The sequence below is a fragment of the Diabrotica virgifera genome, chromosome 10 (genome assembly GCF_917563875.1).
Source record: "Diabrotica virgifera virgifera chromosome 10, PGI_DIABVI_V3a".
Classification (NCBI taxonomy): Eukaryota; Metazoa; Arthropoda; class Insecta; order Coleoptera; family Chrysomelidae; genus Diabrotica; species Diabrotica virgifera.
In genome coordinates, this window is record NC_065452.1 from 109,573,031 (window position 1) to 109,590,343 (window position 17,313).

A 17,313-nucleotide genomic window follows, 5' to 3' on the forward strand; every position below is an offset into this window, starting at 1 on the left:
CAATGTCAACTTTGTTTGGGTTGCTGAAAACATAATTAATTACAATTATGAGATTTATTATTAATTATGTTAATAATTATTGTTATATTAATTGATTATAGACTCCACGGACTTTTTAACAACCCAAACAAAGTTGACATTGACAGTAACTAATTATTTGATAATGATCATTGTTGATTAGCGTTCGAACAACCGGCCCTTAAACTTTCAAATGCCGTCAGCAGAATTGCTATTTTATTTTTTAATCAAAAGTTATTCGCGTTCAAAAATTGCAATTTTTCGAATTTTTGAAAGTTCCACTGCGTTTATCTCGAAAACTATGCATCCTACGAAAAAACTTGTAAGAACATTTTTTGCTTAGAATTACCCAAGAAATACAAAAAAATGTTTTATTTTGCGAAAAATCGATGTTATGTAATTACTCAAGTTCCTTGTTTATAACAATCTTATAGACATCCGGATCAACTGTTACCCAAAAAAATCGTGTTCTACGGGTCAAAAAATACATAAAAATCTTGGGTAAGTCCATCTAAATAAAGGAGCCCGTAGCACCCCCTCCTGGCCACAGGACTAATTTGTTTATAAGCCAAAAAATTGTTTATCACTTTAAAACATTGCTGAGGCTGCTTAAAAAATCCGATTTCAATTCTGTGAAGTGCATTAGATAGGTAATTTTATATGTAAAAAAATTGACACATCTTTGTATGTTCTAGTTTTTGCTGTGCAAGATTTTAAAAAATTTTAATTTGTTAAAAAAAGTTTAGATTGCAAAATTATTATTCAAAATCTAGTAAGTCAATTTTAATGAAATTTGGTGTACGGTTTTAGCACATTACAAGAATTTTCTAAGCGAATTAGGAAGGTTCCAAGTGTAACCTAAGTGAAGGAAAATCATTGAATAAAGACAGGCTTGTTTTGCCCCCTTATTTTATATTTATTGTTATTTTTCAGCAAGGGTGATAAATTAAGACATTTTTAACCAATCGCATCTGATAGAAAATTTAATTATCTTTGTTTTATTCCTACACGAGTTTGTTCCAAAATGAATTGTTTTAAAGTTATAAGCAAAAAAATTAGAAAAAAAAACGAAATTTTTTGAAATTTTTAAATATTTTATTTTTTTTTTACTGTTCCGGGCATATTTGAGAAGGAGCATAAATCAATTATTATTAACGAAGTTATCACCTAACTTTATCCGCAAAAATCTGAATGCCACCTCTCACATCCACCTAAAAACAGATCCTTACTGTTCTATAAATAACTATTAATAATAAGTTTCAACAATAATTAATGTCCAAAAAAAATTTTTTGTGCTCTTATACAGTATGTAGGAGTAAATTGGAACCTATTGATAACTTTTTTATTATCCGTTTTACGAAAAAAAGTTATTCTTTATAAAATACCCTGCATCGTATATAATCTAAGATACAACCATGAGATATCAAATTTTATTAATTTTATATAAGGTATGTCTAAAAATATGAAATTTCACTCAAGAGTAAAGTACCTTTAAATTTCGCAATATCGAAAATTGTTATTAAGAAAAGTTGTTTGGAATTAAAAACTAAGTTTCAGTATTCAATTACATCCTTCTAATTGAAATATTGTGCACTATAAGGGCATTTAACTGTTAAGCGGAATTTATATGTTTTTACGTACCTCGTATAAAATTGAAAAATTTTGATACCTGATAGTTGTATCTGAGATTTTAGACCAGATAGAGCATGTTATGAAGACTAACTTTTTTCGTAAAATTGATAACAAAATTGTTATCATAATTGTAATAAAATGGTGATGGGTATCGCGTACTTTGAGAAAAAATTGAATTTTTTTTTCAATTAGAAGGATGTAATTGTATATAAAAACATAGTTTTTAATTGCAAATAACCTTTCATAATAACAATTTTTAATAGTCTGGAATATAAATGTATACTTTACCCTTTAACGAAATTCATATTTTTGACATACCTCGTATAAAATTGATAACATTTGATATCTGGTTGTTGAGTTTTAGATTTTAGACTATGCAGACCATTTTATAAAGAATAAAATTTTTTTCGTAAAATTGATAATAACAAAGTTTCCGCTATGGTTCCTAGCTACGCAGACTGTATATTTTTAAAATTGTTTATACAAAAAAATTGTTATTGTTTAAACAATTAATAAACAATTAGCGGCAAAATCTGTGAGTAGAATTTTTACTTTAGCATGTATATAAACTAACACAAAAGTTTTAGAAATATATAAGCTTGTTTGAATATTATTCCGAAACAATGCATGTTTTCGTTCTATCTTGACTTCTCTATTACTATGGACTACATTTTCGAATGAGGAGATAGTAAATTTGCATACTATTAATGAAGTTCAAATGTTTGGTATGGAATTTTGGTAGGGACATTTACTGAACCCTTTATTTTTGATGTCAATTTAAACAATGGTGATATAGTTCCATTTTTTTATGAGACTGTCTTAAACCCAATACATATGCAACACACAACACAACTGAAAAGGATCATGTCTTGAATTGTGATTAATAGTCTGGGCAGATTAATTATCGGAGAATATGCCATTTTTGGGAAAAGTTATTTACCAGCAATTTTATTGCTGGAATCGTATCTTATGATCCTATACATTAATAATACAGGTATGCAAAGTCCGCAGATAGTGTGCTACTTTTTTTTATAATCGCGCCACCAAATCGGTGTTTTTTCAATTATTGGTTTATAACTCCAAAGATTCTAACTTTATACCAAAAACACCCAAATAAAAATTCACCGCAATTATATTCTGCATACAGACATGTTCTTCCCGATTTACTTCGATGAAAACTTTTCTCGGAAAATGCGGGGTTTTCCAACAAAATCTTTAATTTTCAACTAAAGTTTTAGGTAAGTAATTATTTATCAATAATTAGATACCTTGGTGACATAAAAGCCCTTTTGGTAAAAATTATATTTACTGAAGCCGATGGAAATTGAATGAACAGTTTAGCGACAATTATATTGTTAATTGACAACTTACAGTCGCTGTAATAACCATAGTAATTATCATACATCGGAATAACTATGATTTTTTTATAAAAAGGCACTATACCTATCTAATGCACTTTACAGAATTGAAATTGGACTATTTAAGGACGGTCTCAGGAATATTTTAAAATCATAAACAATTTTTTGGCCTATAAACAAATAGAATATCTGGGCAACTCTTAAATTAAATTAAATTATAAAAACGGTGTTGGAAATAACGCGACAGGGAGCTTCTTTTAATAGAAAAAACTTTTAATTGCGGTGAGTGGTTCCGGAGATACAACCGCTTAAAGTTGACGGGCATAGACGGCGAAGAAATAAACAATCGGATGGTGATTTTCAAACCATCACCTTTTTATTCCGGCCCTCTTTCTCCTCACCAATTTTCACATCCTTAAAAGGCTCATAACATATATTATAATAATAAAAACTATCGGTATTCCGAGTGAAAAATAACAAAAATACCAATATTCGTTTAAAATACGAATATTCTCATTTGAGAGCAGTATAATCATTTAAACAATCTTTGTTTAAACAAATTAAAAATTTTTGTTATAAGTAATAAATAAATTAATTTATTATAACAAAACAAAAGCAACTTTTACATTTAATAATACGTTAGTTAGATGGCTCTACTCGAGTTACTTGGGAACAAAAAAAATGAAGAAAATTGCTCCATGGGAAGCCTAGAAAATGCATTTTTTAACGTATACCAATTTTGAACTTTGAGATTCCATTTTCTCCAACGTAATTTTTGATTGGAATTTTGGTATTTTTAGTATTTTTCACTCGGAATACCGACAGTTTTTATTATTATAATATATGTTATGAGTAATGATATGATTGGTGTAAAGAAAGAGGGCCGAAATAAAAAGGTGGTGGTTTGAAAATTACCCTCCGATTGTTTACATCTTCTTCGTACATGCCGGTCAATTTTGACCGATTGTATCTCAGAAACCACTTATTGCAATTAAACGTTTTTTTCCTTTAAAAGAAGCGCCCTGCCACTTTCTTTCCAACATCGTTTTTATAATTTAATTTAGTTTAACAGTTGCCGAGATATTCTATTTGTTTATAGGCCAAAAAATTGTTTATGATTTTAAAATATTCCTGAGGCCGCTTAAATAGTCCAATTTAAATTCTGTAAATTACATTGGATAGATATAGTGCCTTTTTTATACAAAATCGCAGTTATTCCTCTGTATCATAATTATTATGGTTATTACAGCTACTGTAAATTGTTAATTAACAATTTAATTGTTGCTAAACTATTCATTCAATTTCCGTCGGCTTCTGCAAATATAATTTTTACCAAAAGGGTTTTATGTCACCAAGGTATTTAATTATTGATAAATAATTACTTACCTGAAATTTTAGTTGAAAATTAAAGATTTTGTTGGAAAACCCAGCATTTTCCGAGAAAAATCGTCGTAGAAGTAAATCGGAAAAAACATGTCTCTATGCAGAATTTAATTACGGTGAATTTTCATTTGGGTGTTTTTGGTGTAAAGTTGAACTCTTTATAGGGCAATTTATTGAAAAAACAGGATTTGAAGGCGCCATTTTGTTAAAAAAAAGTAGCACACTATCTGCGGACTTTGCATACCTATATTATTAATATATAGAATCATAAGATTCGATTCCAGCAACAAAATTGATGGTAAATAACTTTTCCTTGTATTTTGCTAACTTGCCCAGAGTATAATAGTTATTTTCCTAACAAGTGCAGAAAGTCATACTTTTCCGCACGCGACTGCAGTTTGCCGAACGACGCGAAGCGGGAGTTCGGCAAGCAGTCGAGTGCGGAGAAGAGACTTTCTGTAAGCGTTAGGAACAATATTTTTTCTACGAGTCTTTAAAAAATGACCAAATCTTAATCAATTAATTTAATTAATATGAAAATACATACACAAATTAATTCTTTGACAAGGTTGTCAAAACCAAAGTTTCAGCAAAATTGGTTAGCATGACGACGATCTTGGTTTCCATGACAACGATTCAAAACCACTGTTATTGTCTACTGATTTGACTTTCGAATATTATGTCAAAATTATTTTATTTCATCGAATTCTCGCGTTAATTTCATTAAAACATGAACACTAATAAAATATTAGTATATTGCATGTATTATAATTACTCTGAAGCTATTTCCTTGTGGCATTTTTATAATGAACTATTTTAAATGGGAAATAAGCCACAATTTTACCAAAAAAAAATGAATTTATTAACGTTTCGACCCAAGTCGGGTGTCGTTGTCAAAATACAACATAATACTAAATAAACAAAAATGTTGTTGCTTAGTAAAAAATTCTTCTAATAATTTATTTAATCTCTCAAAATTCAATTAAATTTTTAAGAAGATGTAGAAACAACAATTTAATACCAAACGGCTTGAGGTTACGGCCAGCATTATAGCAGAAGACTTCAAAATATTCTACAGAGAGCCAGTTTATCAATGATCCGGGAAAGGTTACAATTTCATAGGTCAAATTTATTTTTTATTGAACAAGACATCGTAAGTATTGAAGATTTGCTTTTCGGAATGATATCGGATTCTGATTTTGATCGAATTATTTTTAGTTTACACATAATTTATCAAAATTCATATCAAAAACAAAGAAATATTCATTTAAATAAATTTAATATTCTTTTAGAACAAAATAGCATACATACTTTTGATAACCTAAACAGAAATAATGACATATTAGCGACAGTTGTCAATATATCAAATAGACATTTAAATGCAACGGAAATTTAGTATTGTCAAAAGGTTTAAACTATGCTGTTACTCATCCATCTATTCCAAAATTAGACATAATTAGTTCCGTGGAAAAAATATCCCAGTGTTTACCAGCTCATGAAAAAGAACAATATAGGGTACTATGTAAACTTAAATTAGAAAAGTCTAGTAAAATTGAACAGAACATCAGCAGAGAGGAAATGAATCCTTTAAAAACTTTAAAAAGTGATGACTCTATAACAATCCTACCCACGGATAAAGGAAATGCAACTGTAAGAATGGACAAAATACAATATGAGGACAAAATCCAACAAAGGATCCAACGAAGACAAAGGAAAACAAAATCTATAGAACTCTATTCAAATTTAAAAATGATCTAACGTACTGTAGCGGAAGAGAAATCTTGGCCGATCCCCGTATAACAGTAAACACCTCGAGAATGACGTAATCGGATGTGCTAGGCCTCGCCGGAGAATTCTGGAAGGTACGTCACGTAGGCGGAACAAGCCGATAGCTCGAGATGGGAGTCGATTGTTCCAGAATAACAACTGGGTATAAATACGGGCATATTTTGTGAATAAGTTTAGTGTATAAGATAAATTCGTCTGTAACTTATATAAATAAAGTCGTATATAAATTACGAACCGCTAGTTTTATTGTAATTAGAAGTAATTACACTAATCACGCTACAGTTGGTGTCGGTGTTCGGTTAACTTAGTGCGATATAAATAAGTGAATTACAGAGATATTTTAAAAGACTTTTGAACTTTAGTCGTCGGGAATAACCGGAGTGCGTTAATTGTTCGGTATTCGGAAAGACTTTAAAATACTTTTGGACTTTATTCGTCGGGAATAGTTAAAGTGCGTTGATTGTTCGGTATTCGGAAAGACTGTTAAAAGACATTTTGGAAAGTACGTGTGTGCCGACCAAAGATGTTGCTACAAGAACTTACAGTAAAACAGCTCCGTGAACAGCTCGAGGAACGGGATCTGGACAGCAGTGGGCTCAAGATAGTCCTACAAGCACGACTCGAGGATGTCCTCACGAAGAACGGAGAAGACCCAAAGACGTTCCACTTCCAGTCAGCAGAACAAGTAATCTTATCGAAATTAAAAACTGTTTCTGAAACGATCGATGAAACTTCTAGAAGAAGCGACGAGAAACTTGAAGAAGTTAGTAGAAAAAGCGACGAGAAATTCGAAAATGTTGCTAAAAGATTCGATGAGACTTCTCAAATAATTAAAGAGGTCTGTAGGCAAAACAACGAAAAACTAGAAGAAGTTTGTAAACAGAACAATGAGAAATTTGAAGAAGTTTCTAGAACATTCGATAAGATGCAGAAAAGTGTAGAGACCGTAGAAGAAAAGATCAAACAGCTAGAGAGCAGGATAACCGATACAAAAGTACAACCATCAGTTAATGCAGCAGCGTTAGATCCTTTAGTGAAAGATGAACTACCGAGAGACGAAACGTCGCATAATATGAGATTCAAATTACCACCATTTGATGGAAAGTCCTCTTGGTCCATATATCTTAGACAGTTTGAAGCTATTGCGACCGCCAATCATTGGACCGAACAAGAAAAGGCTGTTTCCTTGACTGCTGCTTTACGAGGTGATGCTGCAGATATATTAAGGTCAATTCCCAAGGGTCAAGAAAATTGTTACCAGACCTTGTTCACTCGTCTAGAAAAACGCTATGGAGATGCCCATCTACAACAAGTATACAAAGCACAACTGCGAAGTAGAAGTCAACGAGCAAGTGAGAATCTGCAAGAATTTGAAGCAGATGTGGCTCGTGTGGTGCGGTTGGCTTATCCAGAGGTGCCAGACAGCGTTTTAGAAGAAATTGCAGTAGATACCTTCGTCAATGGGCTGAAAGATAATGAACTACAGAAAGCTTTACGACTAGCAAGACCGAAAGTTTTAGATGAAGCACTTGCTATTGCCTTGGAACACGAAGCAGCTAGCCAAGCTTCACGAAACAATCGAGTAATAACCGTGGAAAAAGGCGATAAGAGAAAAGATGAACGTTTGGTGGAAATGGTACGGAGGGTGATTCGTGACACCATGCCGAAGAGACGCATGAAGAGGGCTGGAAGAGTTGGTTCAAATACAGATGCTTCCTCGATACGGCCATGCAGTGAAAGTTGTAATCACCGGCTTAAACTAGATGAACAGCTTTGCCCTGTGAGACGAACTACCGTCGTTAATGAGCAATGGCAGCCACAACAGTTACAAGAAGCCCAAGAAGACGATCCATGTATAAAAAGAGTATTGGATTGGATGCGTCGAGGTGAGAGACCTAGTTGGCAAAACATTAGTGCATGTAGTCCGGAAGTCAAGACCTACTGGAGCCAATGGAATTGCCTGGTACTAAAAGATGATCTTCTGTACAGAACCTTTGAGAACGATGATGGTACAGAATCTAAGCTTCAGTTAATTGTACCTAAAAGTAAAGTGTCAGAAGTATTGCGTCAGTTGCATGACGGTACATCAGGTGGACACTTTGGTATTACGAAGACTCTGCAAAAGGTTCGAGAACGGTTCTATTGGGTGAACTGTAAAGATGATGTAAGAAGATGGTGCCGAAAATGTGAACTGTGTGCATCCGGTAATGGTCCGGTTGGTAAAAAGAGAGCACCCATGAGACAGTACAATGTTGGAAGTCCTATGGAAAGAGTAGCTATCGACATTGCAGGTCCATTTCCAGAAACCGATGCTGGAAATAAATACATCCTGGTAGCCATGGATTATTTTACAAAATGGACTGAGGCCTATGCATTACCAAATCAAGAAGCTGCTACCGTTGCAGAGGTACTTGTTAAAGAATTCTTTAGCCGATTTGGTGTTCCCTTGGAGATCCACTCCGACCAATGGCGAAACTTTGAGTCAGCTCTTTTCCAAAACGTTTGTAAATTGATTGGTGCCAATAAGACCAGAACAACACCCCTGCATCCTCAATCAGATGGGATGGTCGAGAGGATGAACCGAACGATGGGTAAACACTTGTCCAAAGTTGTATCTGAACATCAGCGAGATTGGGACCAACACATTCATTTATTCCTGATGGCCTACCGCTCGGCCGTAAATGAAACTACAGGTCAAACACCAACCTGCCTGATGTTGGGTCGTGAAGTTCGGTTGCCCTGCGACCTAGAGTTTGGCTGCGGACCTTCCGAGGAACATGTTGCAGGCGAAGACTACGTTGACCGCCTGAAATTACGAATGAACAACATTCATGAACTTGCCCGACAACACATCCAGATAGCCAGTGACAGAATGAAAGATCAATATGATTCTCGATGCAAGAATGAAAGCTTCGAAGTAGGTGATCTTGTCTGGCTTTATAATCCGCAACGTCGTCGAGGCTTATGTCCTAAACTGCAAAGACAATGGGAAGGTCCATATGAAGTTAAGAAGAAAATAAATGACGTAATATATAGAATTAAGAAGTTGCCAAACGGTAAACCAAAAGTTATTCACATAAATCGTCTTGCGCCATATGCTGGCTCAAATGAAACAGAAGAAGCACGAGTCCTCCAACAGGAGATGAAAGATGTCGCACAGCCAAGTTTTAATCAATTTATGTCAAATTACGCAGCGAGAAAGAGTGCTAGATTCGGCGTGACCACAGAAGTTCAGCAAGATCTGTTTGGTGTTCCAGAAAACGTCTCTCTGGCCCACTGTGTTGCCCAAGACCTCGAGATGACTAAAGGAATATCGTCCGTATTCAATAGAAAGTTCGGCCGCCTGGACGAGTTAAGAAATCAGCAGCCTAAAATTGGAAGAGTACTGCGATTGGAAGATGGTCCTCGATCTTTGCTGTATATGGTGACCAGAAAGTCTTATACGGACACGCCAAGCTACGAGAACATATGGCGTGTTCTAACTAATTTGAAGAAAATCGTGTGTAATTATGACATCAAAAATTTGGCTTTACCAAAAATAGGCCATGCAGTAGAAAATCTGGATTGGAAGATTGTGAGAAGCATGCTTGAAGTGGTCTTCAGAGGAACTGGTGTACAAATCACTGTGTGTTGCATGAACCCGAAGATGTCGTACCCTTCAAAGACAGTAGACTGTTATTTCTTCTTGAAGGGTGTATGCAGAGCTGGAGAGTCGTGTAGATTCCGCCATCCTGGGCCTTCATTTAGAGTTGCTGATCGAGACGCTCAGATCTTAAGAGGGGAGCAGTGTAGCGGAAGAGAAATCTTGGCCGATCCCCGTATAACAGTAAACACCTCGAGAATGACGTAATCGGATGTGCTAGGCCTCGCCGGAGAATTCTGGAAGGTACGTCACGTAGGCGGAACAAGCCGATAGCTCGAGATGGGAGTCGATTGTTCCAGAATAACAACTGGGTATAAATACGGGCATATTTTGTGAATAAGTTTAGTGTATAAGATAAATTCGTCTGTAACTTATATAAATAAAGTCGTATATAAATTACGAACCGCTAGTTTTATTGTAATTAGAAGTAATTACACTAATCACGCTACAGTACTATCAAAGAAAATTAATGACACCTCATTACAGTAAGACACCACATTTTTATGGAGTACCGAAAATTCAAAAAGCGAATATTCCACTTAGACCCATTTGTAGTACTATCAATTCTCCTTGTAGTGAACTTTCAAAATTTATATTAAATATTATAAAACCATTTGCAAATAATAATGACACATTTATAAAAAATACACAACATTTTTTAAACAAATTATCAAATATTGAATTTAATCCAAATAATGTTTTAGTAAGTTTGACATAAAGAGTTCATTTACAAATGTGCCATTAGATAAAACTTTAAACATGTTTTAAACGAAATTAGAGAATGATAATACATTGACAACTAGAACAAGACTAAATGTATCAGCTATAATGGAGTTATTGACATTATGTACTAATAATACCTATTTTCAACTAAATAATGAATTCTATAAACAAAATTTTGGTCTAGCAATGGGCTCTTCTTTATCTCCATTATTGGCTAATATATTTATGGACGATTTCGAAACTAATAACATTTCTAAACAAAATTTAAAACCCACTGTATGGTGAAGATATGTAGATGATGTGTTTTCAATATGGCCTCATAGATCAGAATTGTTGGATACATTCCTAAATATTATAAACGATCAAGAAGAGACAATAAAAGTTACAATGGAAAAGGAATGTAATAACAGTCTACATTTCCTCGATGTTCTAGTCTCAAAGAACGATACTGGATATGAGACTCAAGTGTATAGGAAACTAACACACACTAACAGATATCTCAATTACAAATCAAATCACAACATCAACGTTAAAAAGGGATCATTAAATCCTTATATGATAGAGCCAAAATTACTTGTTCTAACGAAAATTCATTTTTAGAAGAAAAACATTTGTTAACATCTGTTTTATTAAAAAATGATTATCCTTTATCGTTTACAAATAAGGAATTGTCAAGATTGGATCGAATGGAATAGAACAACGTAGAACGGGATCATATAACATCCACAAGAAATAATACGAGGAAAATATCAATACCATATATAAAAGGACTATCCGAGAAATTTAAAACAATAGGAAATAAATTCAACATTTCAACAACATTCAAAACAACAAACACATTGAGATATATTCTTTTTAAAACTAAACCTAACAATGAACAAGGAAAAAGAAAGAATTGTGTTTATAAAATACCTTGTGAATGCGAACAATTTTATTTAGGTGAAACATCAAGACCATTAGACGTTAGAATAAGTGAACATCAGTCTTATATAAAAAATAGAGAATTTGATAGATCTCAAATATGTCAACACGCATGGGATAATGAACATAGAGTTCAGTGGAGAGATTCAAGTATAGTTCTGAAAGAAACAGATAGTAAAAAGAGAAAAATCAAAGAAGCGGCTCTAATTATGCTAAATGAAATCAATTGTGTCGCAAATTCCTCGGTAGAATGCAGTAGGATGTGGTTACCCATACTAAAAGAGAAAGTCAATAGAAAGAAAATACCACGATTAATAAGTCATTAACATAACGGGTAAGTACATATTTTATATTTTAGTTTTATTAATATAATATCTGTGTATTATTAATATTATTTATAATTTAAAATAGCATACATACATTAAAGTCAGAATTTGGTGTTAGTTTAGAGTAAACTAAATGTAAGCCCAAATATTTACGATGTCGGTATAGTATCACGAGGTTTTTTCCTGGTTTTCCCTCGTGATTTACTATGGAATCTCTAGCTCGAGGATTTTACTGCCATCCTTGCATTTGTTGTCTTTTTAAAGACAGATCACATGTTATGATTTTTTGTGGCGGATATTCTTGAGTTGGGGTTGATTTCATGTAATCGAATGAACTATCTTTTAGTAAAGTCGTCCCAGGAAACGCAACTCATCAATATTGGCAATATCATTTTAAAGTCTTCTACTTTAAAATGTATAATACATGCCTGAATTGCTGATATAAATGAGTCAGATTAAATAAATTATTAGAAGAATTTTTTACTAAGCAACAACATTTTTGTTTTCGTTTTGATTCAATTCGAGTCTCTTGCCATCCTCTGACACAGAGTCTCTACCTCTGACACAGAGACTCGAATTGAATCAAAACGAAAACGATTATTTTCTTTTCTTTTTCATACCTTACTCGATTTAGAGTACAAAATGACCACGTTTCGTTAAAATATTCTGAGACGCATTGTTGGAGTGCTCCTCCTAGCGGCGCCACTTGGTACTATCGTTTCTCGGTTAACAGAATCCTGACTCGTGGTCGAAATTTATTTTTATTTAACAACATTTTTGTTTATTTAGTATTATTTTGTATCTTGACAACGACACCCGACTTGGGCGTCGAAACGTTAATAAATTCATTTTTTTTTTGGTAAAATTGTGGCTTATTTCCCATTTAAAATAGTTCATTATTATAATTACTTTAAGGCAATATTAACATATCTAAATTAACACGCGTGCGGAAAAGTAAAACGCGTGCGGAAAAGTAAAATTTTCTAAACTAAAATGCGTGCACGAAAGTAGACATTTTTGCACGCTCGTAGAAAAACAAATTATTGTTATAATAATGCTATTAAACAGATTATTGCTTAAATAAAAAAAAGGCTGTGTGTGTACTTTGTACGCACGTAAGAAGATATTCTTCTATTATATAGGCAATTTCAACGAAGTAAATATACTTAACAGGTTATTTGTATTTTATTTAAAAATTAAACCAAATTTCTTATCTACCACTTTCAAAAATTTTTTATTAAAACAACCAAAAATAAAAAAAAATATGAATCGCCCAAGATTCGAACCCGCGTCATTCCAATCTCGGAGCTAACGCCCTAGCAACTACACCGGCGAGGTCCTTCTAATTGACATGTAAGTTTCGGATATAATTACACAACACGGCGACAAATAGTATAAATATTTTATTATTTTACTACAGAGAAACACAAATCCAAAAACACAAGGATTATAATAAATAATACATTTACTAAAAACAATAATATATTACATTACATAAACACCTATCTTGAAAGATTAGCAAGGAACTACATACTGTCTGTGTGCGCAGGCGCACAGATTTATGTACAATTTTACCCTCAAGCGAATCGCGCCTAAAGAAGAATATCTTCAAAAAAATTGATGATGGAATTTAATTATAATTTTAAATATGATTTTTTTAAAAAAATCACATCTACGAAACAGATTACACAAAAAAACTATCAAAAAAAATAATACAAAAAACAGTCAGAATTTGATATCCACTCATTACCACAGATTACCAGGTGCCTTAAGATCTAGGCCAAAATTTCATTTGTACGGAAGGTACACATAACCTAAAAAGATCAGGTTTTGAAAACTTTCCCAGACTTTTCAAATTTTATTTTCTTTTTTATTTTTTGAGGACAATTTCCCGAGTGGAAATTTAAACGTCAAACAATAGTTTATTTAAGAAATGAAATTTTCATTACACCAACAATTGTGTCTCTAAAATTGTATCTATTGCGACTAAATAACAAAAATTTTAATAGAAAGAAAGCGCTTATTTCTAAAACCTGATTAATATAAGTTTGTACAGCCATATTCAAGATATGCCAAAATCTTTAATTTACTATGCAGTGTCATTGATTTTATGATTAGGTACAATTTACATACATACAGTCGGAACAATGAAAGAATAGGGCTTTTCATCGACTGTCATTTGCTTCGGGCTTCTGTCATGTGTCACATAATATTAATATATCTACGCCACACGTCTTTGGTTTGTATCATTGGTATATATCAATAACGTATGACGTAGATATATTAATATTATGTGACAAATGACAGAAGCTCGAAACAAATGACAGTGAATGAAAAGCCCATGAACGACCACATCAATCAGATATTTTGTATTTGCTATCTTTTTCTTGTTCGTTTGTTATTTATAGAGAAAGACAGCAAATACAAAATAAGTGATTTGATGTGATTGTTCATGGGTATTCTTTCATTTTTCCGACTGTATACGAGTAATAAGGAAATTATTATATTTAGGAAATTCTTGGTTTTGTGTTAAGAATAAGAAACATTAGAAGTAGACGAAGACTATATTTTAACGAGTAGTTCTCCCCTTACAGCATTTGCTAAAATTGCCAGAAACAATTCAAATTAAATATAATAAACCCAGGGTATAGGCCAGTAGGTAAGGGAATTTTTCAACAATTTTTCGTCAGTTCATTATAATTTTCATTATTGAATACGGGCTTAAAAATATATAATTTAATGTAAACCAGATTGAAGAGTTTAGTCTTTATTAAAAAAATATTTGTGGCGGAAATATCTAAGTATTGAATGCAAATCATTTTTTAACTTAATATAATTTGTTGTAGAAATATTTGTTAATATTTGTTCTAGAATTACCATGAAAAACTGTTGGTAGCCCTGAACAAATACTTCTAGCTAATGAATTTTACATACTAATTTTTTTCTTGCTTTTTTTACAATTAATTAAATAAAACTCTGGTTTAAATTATGATATCTGATTTAGTTTAGTTTAGAATGGTCTTGCCTTAGGCAAACTACTGGAAGGGTAATTTCTAGTTAAACTATCAGAAGATGGTTGCATATATGAGACCTATAGAATCAAAACCTGTTAGATCCATGTTTTGAAATTTTTCAGGAGACTAAAAAAACATTAAAAACGTAAATTTTACAAAACAGTATCCAGCATTTCTCAATCAAAGAGGCTTTAATAAGTGTCATAAAACGGCACACTAATTTGGTATAGTCATTTTTCTGCATACCCCTTACATCTTCAAAAATTTGTAGGTACTTTTATTTTGGATTTAGCACATTTTGATTCTAAGCCCACATAATATTGTCTAAATTCCTCATTTTCAACTGCTTTTAAGCGCAATAAAACATACAAAATATACAAGAAATAGAAGTACTTTATTCGCAGTGGCATAACAAGGGGAATTTGGTGGTTACGAGGTACCCCCCCCCCCCAGCCATTGTAATGTAATTTGAGGTTAAATTGGCGGTAGGTTGGCCCAGAAACCCTCCAGTAGTTATAACCCCCCCCCTCTGGGATCATCTTGTTTATGTCGTGTTGCTATTGCTCATAAAAGTAATGGACATAGCAGGGTTTGATTCTAACGTCAACATTCCACGGGCAGTTTAAAGTGGATTTATAAAGATTTGAGCCGAAATGCCTGTAGATTAATATATACTTGAACTTTGAAAATGTGCAAAGAAAGAGAAAACGAAAAATTTGAATTTAGCAGGGTTTTGATTCTGATTTATGATGTACTCATATTATGATATTTGAGAACAAGAAAATAAGCTACACACCCACGATTCAAGGCAGACAACGTGAACGCAGATGTTATACCTCTGATGGTAGAATATTGCTCTAGAGTTCTAGAGAGAAAGGGGGCAATTATTTAATGACAATTTAATGGATTCAACCACTTTCTTTGGTGGCGAAAAATGTGTGTCTGAGGCAGGGTTGTTGACGCTTTGATTTAGTAATTTTAATTAGCAAGACAATGATGAGTGTACGATATCGATAACAGATCCAATAATATTGGTGTTTGCTGGTGGTATGAGGTATAGGTTAGAAATATTAATTTTAATGGTTTTAAATATGAACAATTCACATTGTCTGGAACGTATCATATCAGACACCTCTTTGTAAAATCAGGTTTTTCGGAGACTACGGTACGTGCTGGAAACGATGCGTGCATGATAATATGCCGCGACCTTTACATATTTGTTTTTATCGACGATAGTGCCTGTTATTACCGCGCGAGAATTGAAAACGAATGTATAGATTATCATGGAATTAAAAGGATAGAGTGGCCACAGATGTTTAAACCCACTGCTGCAGCCACCTCAAAATTCACAGTAATTAGCTTCTTCTTCTTCTTTGAGTGCCTCTCCTATCGGAGATTGGATATCATTAGGGCGATTCTAATAGTAATTAGCTAATGGATTTCAAATCACTTGGGAAATAATAATTCATAATCTTAATATTAGAAGAAAGTTCAAGAAATTGTGTGATTGCTTCCAGAATATCAAGAGCGATATCCTGAACAGATGAAGCCAAACATAAGAACTTTTGAAATATTAATAAATCATTTTTTGCACTTAGTTATTTACCTATTATAAAAAAATAAGAGAACCAAAAGTATCAGAAATGAATATCCCCTGAGAATGTCCATATCACCACCCGTAAAAGTTCACGTCAACATGATATTAGTCAAACTTCGGCAGCAAAAATTTCTGTAAACCTAAAATGCATTTCTACCACATACAATTACATCATGAATTGACATTCAATGATTATGATCGTAGATTATCTTTTGTTTTCGCCCACTTTAAAACATTAAAATGTGAAAACTTTGAACTATACCCTATTCCACGAACATACGCCTGTTTTGGATTACTTCGACAACGAATATTTTACTGTGCAAAATAAGAAGGACGAAAGTAAATTGCAAATTATATTGTTGTTTATTGGAATAATTATTAGCGCCATTTACTTTCGTACTTCTTATGTTGCACAGTAAAATATTCGTTGTCGAAGTAATCCAAAACAGGCGCATGTTCGTGGAATGGCCCATATCCATGATTTTCTGTCCGTCCGTGAAGACAACTTACTTTATTGCGTTATTAGAAGAGAGAGTGACAAATGATTTTGAGGCTGATAGCTTATATCCCAGATTGGGGTACCTCAAAGATTGTAACCCAAAGAATGTGACAAATTTGACCTCGGACTTCCGATTCCATAGTTGCAAACCGGAAGTATTATTTTTAAGTCTCTTATTTACAATCATGAAAATAATATCTGCCCTGCGAAGTGGACAGGCACAGGAGGAGAAACTGGTTGGTCAACCAATCATTGGAATTGAAATATGATGTGAAAAATAGAATAAAAGTTACTTTTAATAACATTGACTTAAGACATAAGAAATGTCGCTGGTTCATTTGAATATCGCTTACAAACTTACATAGACATTAGATGTGAACATTTTGAAGATTTACTTTACACCGCTTTACG